This window comes from Schistocerca cancellata, chromosome 9 (genome assembly GCF_023864275.1).
Source record: "Schistocerca cancellata isolate TAMUIC-IGC-003103 chromosome 9, iqSchCanc2.1, whole genome shotgun sequence".
In the NCBI taxonomy this organism is placed as follows: Eukaryota; Metazoa; Arthropoda; class Insecta; order Orthoptera; family Acrididae; genus Schistocerca; species Schistocerca cancellata.
This window is the reverse complement of record NC_064634.1, coordinates 426812774-426825084: the sequence shown is the minus strand read 5'-3', so window position 1 is coordinate 426825084 and position 12311 is coordinate 426812774. Positions and strand designations below refer to the sequence as shown.

The window sequence follows — 12311 nt, the reverse complement described above, 5'->3', positions numbered from 1 at the left end:
GTATCACAGGGTTGCACATGCACAAGGCGTTGCAACTGGACCAATTCTCCTGCCAGCTCTTAGCAGCCCACCATTCAGAGTATATTTGAAGACACTGCAGTGGGATTTACGACTTCCCACCAATATCACGAGACTTACCTGTCAGCCGACTACGCCGAATGCCCCACCTTCATCATTAGGGATTATCAGTGGCACAATCTTCACGTACCACTACGTTTATTTACTGCGAGTTTCAGGCACATACTCATTAGTGACCAAAAAGTTGTATTATTTTTATGGAGGACAGCTTTTCCTCTGTTATTAATTCCATCTATTGTGGTCGTAATAAACCCTTATTTTTGGTTACTTGTGCCTTCCTATTGCTTATGAAGTATCTTTCCATAGGAGATTAAGCAATTTTGTCACTACTGTTTGAACTATTCTTTTCTAAATGTATATCTTCTGATAACTTCTTAAATATTTGCAGTTGTTCTGCTCCTTCTGACACGTATGTTGTAATATAGCCTCCCACTATAGCCACAACCACTTCCCCTGAAAACAAATGGATGCATAGTGACTCATACATGAGAGTAACACACAACAGCATAAAAGAACACTGCCATTCCAGCTGTGAACAATTCGGCAATAAAGCAAGAAAAATTAAGCTATCCATAATGCAAGTGTATCTTACCTCTCATGCCAATGATGGGCATTAGCATAGCATGTATAACTGACCCTCCTACAACAAGCCACAGAACCAAGCAATTATGCTCAAATCAAATTTATGCCACCTCATGGAAGGCACGATTTCTGTATAATATAACCAGAGGCTAAACCAATGCAGTGATCAACTGAATCCTGAACATACATCTTTTACACATGCTTGAAAGCATAGTGGATCTCATCTTTCACATTTTGACTATTCATCTTAAGAGGCACAAGAAATATCACAGTGTTACCTGATGCTACTGACGTGCAGAACTAATGAAACACATTCCTCTACTTTGTAAAATGACACACAATACTTTCTGTAACTTAAAACATGCGCTCAAATACAGAAACATTTAATGTTACTACAGTGTGATGCAGATGGGTCGCAGGTGAATGGCAACATTTACTTTCTCAACCATGCAGTATCTTAATGATCTATGTCCACAATGCCAATATTTTGAAACTACCACATCCTTCACACAGTGAGCTATCTTCCTCAGGACCTCACGCATCATCAATGATTACTCAGTAAGTCAACTGACTGCCCTCTGTTGACGACTATGTGTCACAAGAAACATGCCTCTTTTGTTGTACGACAAAGAGAGAGAGAGAGAGAGAGAGAAGTGTTTGCACCAAGGACATCACACTATAATGCAATCAATGAAACAACAGCATACAAGTCACAACTGCATATGCCAATACATCTTGTCACAAGCAGTGAAAGGGAATTATATCTTTTAGGGTATCATCCACTTACTGCTCCACCACAGAGTCAGCAACACACCAACCTAGCTAAACATGCCTGCTTCACACTACAGCAATTAGCACACTATAAAAGTTACTTACTGTTTCTATCAGTACTTACAAAATACAGACACAGCAGTTACTACGATATTCTATCAATGACAATCTGATGACATTTTTCCTTATATCATTAATTCTTTAGATACGCTTTGTCCTAGCTGCTAAAAGTAGCACCAGCTGATATTTTCACATTTGCATAGGTCAGTTCTAACTCTTATGAAACAAGACTTCAGTAATTACATCTATCACATTACATGACATTAGGTTGGCACAAACTTGTGAAACAACCACCAAATTGTAGCACATACTTCATCTCAGATCACATTAAAAACCACTAATTCTGCTCAAAGTACACATCCACCAAAATGGCTCTTTATAAAGTACACCACACTTGTCCTTCATACAAACTGTTATCTGTAAAGCAAATACTCTACTCATAAAATTAATTTTGACCATTTGTTCCCTGCTACTGCTACGGTGTTAGTACCTGACACATGCCAAACCAGCTGCACACTTTCAAGTTGTACATATACAGGAAGGCCATTCGAAGCACAATCCCAGCATCCCAACAAAAACCAATGACCAAGAGTCTTACACCATAGCTACAAACCAATTACGTGGTATTACTCCATTTCACAACACACATTTGTCAACACTAAAAACATTTTCATGCGACGTAATGATACATTTTGGACGGTAGCATTTGACAATGTTATGCCAGCTTTAGGCTTACTGAAATACACGTCTAACAGATTATTCTTACATTAACACACTGACACTAACCTTGCATAAGCAATGTCGCGTCTGGACCTCAACAATTTGCCAAATCACCTATGCAATGATCGTGGACTGAGCCCTTATTATGGTACATCATCTTTTCCTCTCCATCATGCAAAAAGATTCAGACACAGCTCCCAACAGCACTCTGTGCCAAACTGTTCCTATGTTTAATTAAAATCTCAAATGCACAAACTGCTTCACTTTTCTAACTCAATTGCACAACATTTCTGAATTAAGACAGTCTAAAACAGCTTAACTGCAAAGAACCACATATAACAGGCAGAAATGGTACCAAAAGTGTTTGATTTACTATTAATTCATCTCTATACATTGCTGAAACAACAAGTGCTGCTACAATTACCCTAACAAAGCAATGCTTGACATATAGCCAAATACAATGTATGTCTGCTTTACAAATAACATTATACTCTATCCCTACTATATACACACTCTACATGTTTACAAACACTTCTACTAACACTGCAGACAAACCAATCCCGTGATTTGTATTCAATTGATTACCAGAAATATTCTGTGATAACCAACCTGCATCTCTCCTCCTCTTCACCCTCCTACACTCACTCCAATCCATTACCCTGCAACCTAAGGGTTACCTCTACCTTGTAGCATGACACTGTGAATGGAGTATTGTCAATTATACCTGACCTACCATTAGACAAAATCAAGTAACACAATTTACACTCACTGTAACTAAAACTATAGGTAAATACAGGGAGGAGCAAATACAAGTGGTGGTGATGACTGGATACGTCTCAATGTGTATTTGTGGCAGCATTAACTTATGAGGAAATGACCTATACTTCCTTCCAACAGGACAGAGGTAAGCGCTCAGTAAGTGCCCATAGAGCTGGACAAACCTTGGCACACACTTACTTATCAGAGGTCAGTCTAGTCACAGAAATAGCTGGCCACCCATGTCACCTGTTCTGTCAGTGTGCGATAACTTTGGGTAGCGAGTCATCAAGTCTAAGTTGTAACACAACAACCTTCAGAATCTTCAAGAAATGCAGCTGAACATTTCTGATGAGATTGCAGACATTCCAGTAGTCCAGCTTTGATCCGCCTTCAGCAACTTGCTGACAAGGACCCAAAAGTGTAAAAAGTAGAATGGTGGTCCCTTCCAAGATCTGCTATAGTCAGGTTAATACTGAATTTCCATCCCTCTGTTGTGATTCTTTGTACACTGGAACTCTGTTCTTCACACCATTTTTATTTGCTCCACAATGTTCAAATCATTTACATTATTCCGCCACTTCCAACCACAAAAAATTGTGTTACTGTCTAATGGAAGATCATCAGTATATCTTAGCAGGTAAAGAATCATTTTGCTTTAGTCAACAGCAATCACATTCAATTTCCTCATGACCCTCCACTGAAAGAAATCACAATGAAGCTGCACTTGACAGAATGTCATAACATGAAAAACTTTTCTGTTTCATCTGCAACACCTGGTATTACTATCAGGATGATATTAACATGCAATGCACCATATTATACACATGACCTGGGTACAAAGTGTTAAAGTCACATATGACAACAGGAAACTAACCAAACACTTTGACAGCTTCACATCCTCTTCCAATGGCATCCTGCTAAATCCCCTTCCCATTTCTTCGAAATTCATACTATCATTTTGCTGCAGCTCTTCCAACTCTTCTCTTCTAAACCCAAGTTTTTTAACAACTCCTCAAATATTTGCAGTTGTTCCTGCTCCTTCCAATACATACATAGTAACATAGCCTTAAACTGTAAACACAACCACTTCCTCTGAAAATAATTGAATACAGTGTCATCCATACAAAATGGTCATATAGGACATCATACAAGAATACTATCATTTCAGTTGTTAACAATCAGCAGTAACACAAGAAAAATTAAGCAATCCATAATGCAAGTGTATCATACCTCTCATGCCAGTGATGGACATTAGCATAGCATGTCTGACAATCTCATACAACAAACCATGGAACCCAGCAACTATGCTCAAATCAAATTTATGCTACCACATGGGAGGAACTGTTTCAGTGTAAAAAAACCAGAGGCTCAACACGTTCTGTGATCAACTGAATCTTGAACATACATCCTTTCCATAAGCTTCACAATTGAGCACAGTGAATCTCATCATTCACACTATCACAATTTATCCTAAGAGACACAAGAAATATTACAATGTTAGCCAATGCTAGTGGTGGTGCAGAGCTAATTAACTACATACTTCTATTCTGTAAAATAACACATGCCCTCTGTAGCTCAAACAAATGCTCTCAAATATAGAAACACATTTAATGCTACTATAATATGATGCCATTCACCTGCACCTATGACCCTCCTACAACATTTCTTATCCCAACCATGCAGTATGACAATCTTTGGGCATCAATACCTAAAGACAGTCTACAACTATCAACACTGCCAGTATTTTGAAACTGGCTTTACAGAAACCACCCCCCCCCCTCCCCCCCACATCCTTCACACAGTAAGCCATCTTCTTCAGGCCCTCTTGCATCATCAATGATTACTCAGTCAATAAGTCAACTGACAGCCCTGTGTTTATGTATGTGTCTCAATAAACATGCCCATTTCTGTTAGAAGACAGAGAGAGAGAAATAAGGGTGTTTGCACAGGTAACAACCCACTATAATGCAATCCAGGAAACAACAGCATGCGAGACTGTCATAACTGCAAATACCAATGCATCTGGTCATACAAACAGCGAAAGAGAATTCTATCTTTTAGCACATCACATCAGCTAGTTATCCCTCCAATGCAAAGTCACCAACACATCAACTTTACATCACATGCCTGCTTCAGACTACAGCAATTACTGCACTATTGCATTTGTTTAATGTTTCTACCAGTACTTACAAAATGCAGATATACCAGTTACTACTTTATTCCACCAGTGGTTACAGTATCATTTTTTCCCTTACATCAGTAATTATCCATAATAGCCGGTACAAATAGCACCTGTTAATATATTCACATTTGCTCACGTTGGATCTAACTCTTGGGAAACAAGGCTTCAGTAATTACATAAATACTTCATATCCACTAGGTGGGTATGAACTTTTAAAATGATCACCAAATTGTAGCGCATACAACATTCATCTCAGATCACATTAAAATCAACCAGATTCATTCACAGTACTCATCCGTATGTCTCTATAAAATATGCCACATTTGCCCTTCATACACATTGGTATCAGTAAAGCAAATACTCTACTCATTGAAATAATTGTGACCATTCGCTCTCAGCTGCTGCTATATTGTTAGTACCTGACACATACCAAACCAACAGCACACTTTCAAGTTATACATGTACAGAAATGCCGCTTAAAGCACAATCCCAACAAAAAAGAATGACCAGTACTCTTAAGCTGTAACTACAAACCGCTTACATGAAACTATTCCATTTCACAATACGAATTCATCAACACTAAAAGATTTTCATGCAATGAAATGACATATTTTGGATAGTAGCATTTGACAATGTTACATCAAGGTTAGACCTTACTGAAACGTACATCCAACAGATTATTCTGACATACTGCCAAAAACCTTTGCTGAAGCAATGTCAGTCTCTTACCAAGGAACTCAATGAATTATTCAGCTAATCACCCATGCAATATTCGTGCATTTAGCCCTTAATATGGTACCTCATCTTTTCCTCTCCATTATGCAAAAAGATGCAAACATAGGTCCCAATAGTCTCTGTGCCAAACTGTTACTATGTTAATTACAATCTCATATGCACTAACAGCCTGACTTCTAACCCAATTGTGTAACATTACTGAAGCACATAGTATAAAACAGCTTAACTGCAAACAACCACATGTAACAGGCAGAAATGATACCAAAAGTGCTTTAATTAATCTTAATTCATCCCTGTATACTGCTCAAACAACAAGTGCTGCCACAATTAATCTGAACAAAGCTTGGCTTTACGCACAGCACATACAATAAAGGTATGTTTGGTAAAAAAAATTACACTTTGCCTGCTATATACAAACTCTACATGCTTATTAATATTTCTGTAAGAAATGCAATCTACCCATTCTGTGATTTGATTCAATGGATCATTGGAAATATTCTGTGTTAACCAACCTGCATCTCTTCTCTTCTATTGCCAACCCTCACTCCAACCCAATATCTGTATTTCACACATTACACTACGAATGGAAGTTTTTTTAAAAAGAAAGATGATGAGACTTACCAAACAAAAGCGCTGGCAGGTCGATAGACACACAAACAAACACAAACATACACACAAAATTCTAGCTTTCGCAACCAACAGTTGCCTCGTCAGGAAAGAGGGAAGGAGAGGGAAAGACAAAAGGATTTGGGTTTTAAAGGAGAGGGTAAGGAGTCATTCCAATCCCGGGAGCGGAAAGACTTACCTTAGGGGGAAAAAAGGACAGGTATACACTCGCGCGCACACACACACACACATATCCATCCGCATATACACAGACACAAGCTGACATTTGTAAAGGCAAAGAGTCTTGACTCTTGCGAAAGCTAGAATTTTGTGTGTATGTTTGTGTGTCTATCGACCTGCCAGCGCTTTTGTTTGGTAAGTCTCATCATCTTTCTTTTTAAATATATATATATATATATATATATATATATATACACACACTGTAGTTTTGGGTTGGAGTGAGGGTTGGAGATAAAAGAGAAGAGATGTAGGTTGGTTACCACAGAATATTTCCAATGATCCATTGAATCAAATCACAGACGGGTAGATTGCATTTCTTGCAGAAATGTTTATAAGCATGTAGAGTTTGTAAAATGATATAACACCAAGTTACAGAACATATATGTTACTCATTGTAATTAAAACCATACATGAATACAAAAGTATTTACTACTAACCATTACATAAATTTCAACAATAAATGTTAATTCTCCTTGACATCTGTTCCAGTGAATACATTACATAAAACATTATAGCTCCAACACCTAAAATCCTCTTTCCTCTGCACACACATTTTTCCCAAAACAAACTACGCCACTTCCAATCACAAGAACAGGATGCTGTCTCTTGAAAAACCATCACAATAACTTAGCAGAGATAGAATTATTTTGCTTTAATCAACAGTAATCACAACCAATTTCCTCGTGCCATTTCCCTGAAACATATCATAACAGAGTTGCACTTGACAGAGTGTCATAACATGACAAACTTTTCTCTGCTTCACCTGCAATATCTCGTATCACTGTAAGACATAAATTACATGCAATGCAATAAGTTATACATACCACATAGGTAAACTTTCTCCTAGTCATGGAAGACACAGCAGTAAACTAACCAAATTCTTTGACAGTTGCTCATCCTCACTCAGCAGCATACTGGCAATCCAGTCACTTCAAACACAAAATACCATTTTTGCCATTTACCCTATGTTCACCTTAACGGATTGGCAACACCTCACACACTGAAGCATCACAGGGTTGCACATGCAACAGGTGTTACCTCCTTCAACTGCATCAATAACAACAAGGACAACTAACTGCAGAACAAGCACCACGTGAGGTCCTCCATGTCAGGGATCTATTTCTCTGTGGTGCCACATGTGTAAATCTGGATCAGCCTGAATTCCTGCCTGTTCCAGGTATATAGGGTGGTACAAGCCAACAGGTTAGGATTTCGCACCACTGAAGCTCTGTACCAATTCATGAGGCAGCTCTTAGCAACCCATCATTCATTCAGAGTGTGTTCAGAAGACACTACAGTGGGATCTACGACTTCCCACCAATATCCCGAGACGTACCTGTCGGCAACGATGAAGAATGCCCCACCACTGTCATTAGAAATAATTAGTGACATTGTCTTCATATCTTACTGTCTTCATGTTGCCCTACATTTATTCATTGTGAGTACCAGACAAATGCCCGTTAGTGACAGGAAAGTTGTCCTACTTTTACTGAGAAGAGTTTTGCCGTTGTTATTAACTCTATCCACTGTGGTCTTAATAAGCTCTTGTTTTTGGTTACCTATGTCTTCCTATTGCTTACGAAGCATCTTTCCATGGGAGATTATGGAATTTAGTCACTGCTGGCTGAACTATCCTTTCCTAAATGTATGTTTTCTGTTAACTTCCTGAACATTTACAGTCGTTCCTGCTGCTTCCAACATGCACATTGTAATACAGCCTCCTTTATAGCCACAACCATTTCCCCTGAAAACAAATTAATACAGAGTGACGCATACAAGAGGGTAATATACAACAGAGTAAAAGAACACTGTCATTCCATGTGCTAACCATTCAGCAATAATGAAACAAAAATTAAGCAATCCATAATGCAAGTGAATCATACCTCTCACGCCAATGATAAGCATTAGCATAGCATGTCTGACTGAACCTCATAGAACAAACCATGGAACCAAGCAACTATGCTCAAATGAAATTTATGCCACCACATGGGAGGCACTGTTCCAGTGTAACCAAACCACCAATGCTGTGATCAACTGAATCCTGAACATACATCTTTTCCATATGCTTCGAACTTAATCACAGTGAATCTCATCATTCACATTATGACTATCAATCCTAAGAGGCACAAGAAATATTACAGTATTAGCTGATACCACTGATGTGCGAAACTGACGAAATGCATATCTCTACTTTGTAAAATAACACACACCTTCTGTAAGTCTAACAAATGCTCTCGAATACAGAAATACATTTAATGTTACTACAGAATAAGCATGCCCATTTCTGTTGGAACACACACACACACACACACACACACACACACACACACACACACACACACACACACACAGAGAGAGAGAGAGAGAGAGAGAGAGAGAGAGAGAGAGAGAGAGAGGGGGGGGGGGGTGTTCACAGAGAACCACACACTATAATACAATCCATGAAACAACTGCAAGGACCAATGAATCTGATCACACAAACAGCGAAATGGAGTTGTGTGTTTTAGCACACCAGTCACTTACTCCTCTACCACAGAGTGAGAAGCACACCAACTTAGCGTAACATGCCTGCTTCACACTATAGCAATTCCCACAATATAAAAATTACTTACTGTTTCTACGAATATTTACACATTACAGACACAGCAGTTATTGTTTTATTCCAACTATGGAATTCTTGTGACATTCTTCCTTACTTCATTAATGCTTCAGATAATTCTTTGTCCTAGCTGCTACAACTTACACCCGTTGATATATTTACATTTGCTCAGGTCACATCTAACACTTGAGAAACAAGTCTTCAGGAATTTCATCATCACTTCATGCCCTTAAGTGTGTACAAACTTGTGAAACAATTGCCAAATGGTACCACATACGATATTCGTTTCAGATCACATTAAAAACCAGTACATTTGACAAAGCACACATTGCACAAAAATGATGTCTACAAAGTATGGCAGACTTGCCCTTTGTACACACAAATCCACATCACTGATACCTGTAAAGTAAATACTACACACACATTAAAACACTTCTGAGTATTGCCTCTAAGTTGCTGTTATGTTAGTAGTACCTGAAACATCCAAAACGATCATGCACTTGCAAGTTATACAGAAAGCACAGTCGAAACACAATCGCAAGATAAGCCAATCGTCGAGACTCTCATACTATACCTACAAACCTATTAATCTTAGTAGTCCATTTCACACCACCACTTCATTGACACTTAATCACTTTCATGCAATGCATTTGACAAACTTATGTCAAGTTTAGGCCTTAGTGATACATACGTCCAATAGACTTTTCATACATTAACACAATGTTGTCTCTTAGCATGGATGTCAAAAAATTATTCAGCAAATCATGCATACAATACTCATACAATGAGCAATTAATGCAGTACATCATGTTTCAATCCATGTCACACAAAAAGATGCAGAGAGAGCTCCCAGCAGAACTGTGCATCCGACTGTACGTGTGTTATATACGTTCTCATAAGCACAAAGGGCTGAACCCTGATTACATGGCATTACTAATGTAAGAGAGGCTGAAACAGCATACCTTCAAAGAACCACATATAACAGGCAGAAACAGTACCAAAATGCTTGACTTAATATTTATTAATCTCTGCACACTGCTCAAATTAACAAATGCTCCCACAATTAACCTCAATAAAGCTTTACTTCACACATAGCCAAATACAATAAGTGTTTGCTTAAAAAGTTTCACCCATTCATGCTTTGCATTCAATGGATCACTACAAATATTCTGTGTTAACCATTCTACATCTCTCCTCTCCTCACTCCAATCCTATAACCTACCTACATTTCACAGCACAACACTATGGAGTAATGTAAATCATGCATGCACTAATATTAATGCTGAAGTCATGAACAATGGCGATTGAGTTTAGGCTTGTTTTGCGCATTTACGTCACGCATACTCCACCAACCAATGAGCATTCAGTAGTGTTTTCAGCACACTGCTACATACGTCATAGCAAGTGCAAGCATTAAACACGATCATAATGAGTTATTCAGTGAATTTTTATTCCACTTGTTGTGAATTGTCATGGCTGATTGTGGTGGTAAGCGACAAATTCTGCGCAAGTAAGTGAAAGACAAGATTTGTAGAGTACACATTTTTTTTTAATTGCAGCGCACATTTATGCACTTACCACAACTATTGGCTGGAACTGGCAACGGTGAAATCTCTGTCCACATCTCAAGCTGTATGAACTGCCATAATTCGCAGATTGGACTACAGATAAAATACACTCACTGTACTTAAAACTGTAAGGAAATACAAAGTACTTTCAACTAAACGAAATATAAATTTCAACCAATGAAATACAATAATTCGCCATGACACCTACTGCAACCAATACCTTACACACATCATCATGGCTCCAAAAGCAATAGTCCTCATTCCTCTGCACATTTGTCCTGAAACAAACCCTCCTCATAACACTTGACTGAAACAAATCACAATAGAACTGCACTTGATGGAGTGTCATAACATTACTAACTTTTCTGCTACATCTGCCATATCTCGTATCACTATAAGTCACAAATTACATGCAATTCAATGCAATGAATTATACATACAACACGGGAAAACATTCTCCTAGTCACGAGACACACGTAGCAAAACAATGGAACTCAACAGCTACTCACTCTCACTCACTCAATAACTACTCAGTCCCCTTCTGGTCATTTCAAACACCTACTATCATGTAATGAATACAGACTGACCCACACAAAACGTTTATATAAACTGCGTAAAAAACCAGTGTCAATTCAACTGTTAATTCAGAAATAAAACAAGAAAAAGTAACCAATCCATAACGCAAATGTATCATACCTCTCACACCAGTGAAGGATATTAGCACAGCATGTCTGACTGAACCCCATACACCAAACCACATAACCAAGCAAGCATGCTCAAATCTAATTTATGCTACCACACGGAAGGCACAGTTATTAATAAGAAGCTTAACTAATGCAGTGACCAACAGAATTTTGAACGTACATCCTTTCCAAACACTTCAAACTTAAGCACCGTGACTCTCGTCATTCACATTATGACTTTTCATCATAAGAGGCATAACAAATATTAAAGTGTTAACTAAAGCTATTAATGGTGCAGAATTAATTAAACACTTGCCTCTATTCTACCTTGTAAAACACAACACCTTTTTCAAGTCTAACACACACTCAGATACGGCCAAACATTTCCATCATTCATCAGTATGATACCACTCACATGTGAGCCACCTACACTATTATTTATCACAATTACACAGATCTTTGGGTACCAGTGCCTAAAGGCAGTCTACTACTACTACTACTACTACTACTACTACTATCCACACTGCAAGTATTTCAAAATCGCTTTATACAAATCACCCATGTCTTTCCCAAAATGAGCTATTGTTCCAACACCTCTTTGTTCTATTCCTGTTGGAAGAGAGACAGAGGCAAAGAGAAAAGGGAGAGGGGGGGAGAGAGAGAGAGAGAGAGAGAGAGAGAGAGAAAGAGAGAGAGAGAGAATGCTGTTTGCACAGAGACCAACTCAG

At 38.3% G+C, this 12311-nt stretch overlaps 1 long non-coding RNA gene across 2 annotated transcripts in view; it reads right to left on the bottom strand.

Moving 5' to 3' along the window:
• Window positions 1-10925, bottom strand: part of LOC126100758 (uncharacterized) — a 41653-nt gene extending 30728 nt beyond the window's left edge. Inside the window, exon 1 of one of the 2 annotated variants that reach the window (XR_007522209.1) lies at window positions 10911-10925. This is a non-coding gene — a long non-coding RNA (uncharacterized LOC126100758). Of the gene's footprint in view, window positions 1-138; window positions 154-10910 lie in introns of those variants that run through there. The other variant, XR_007522207.1, reaches the window with a different exon arrangement.
• Between the last annotated feature and the right edge of the window lie 1386 nt (window positions 10926-12311).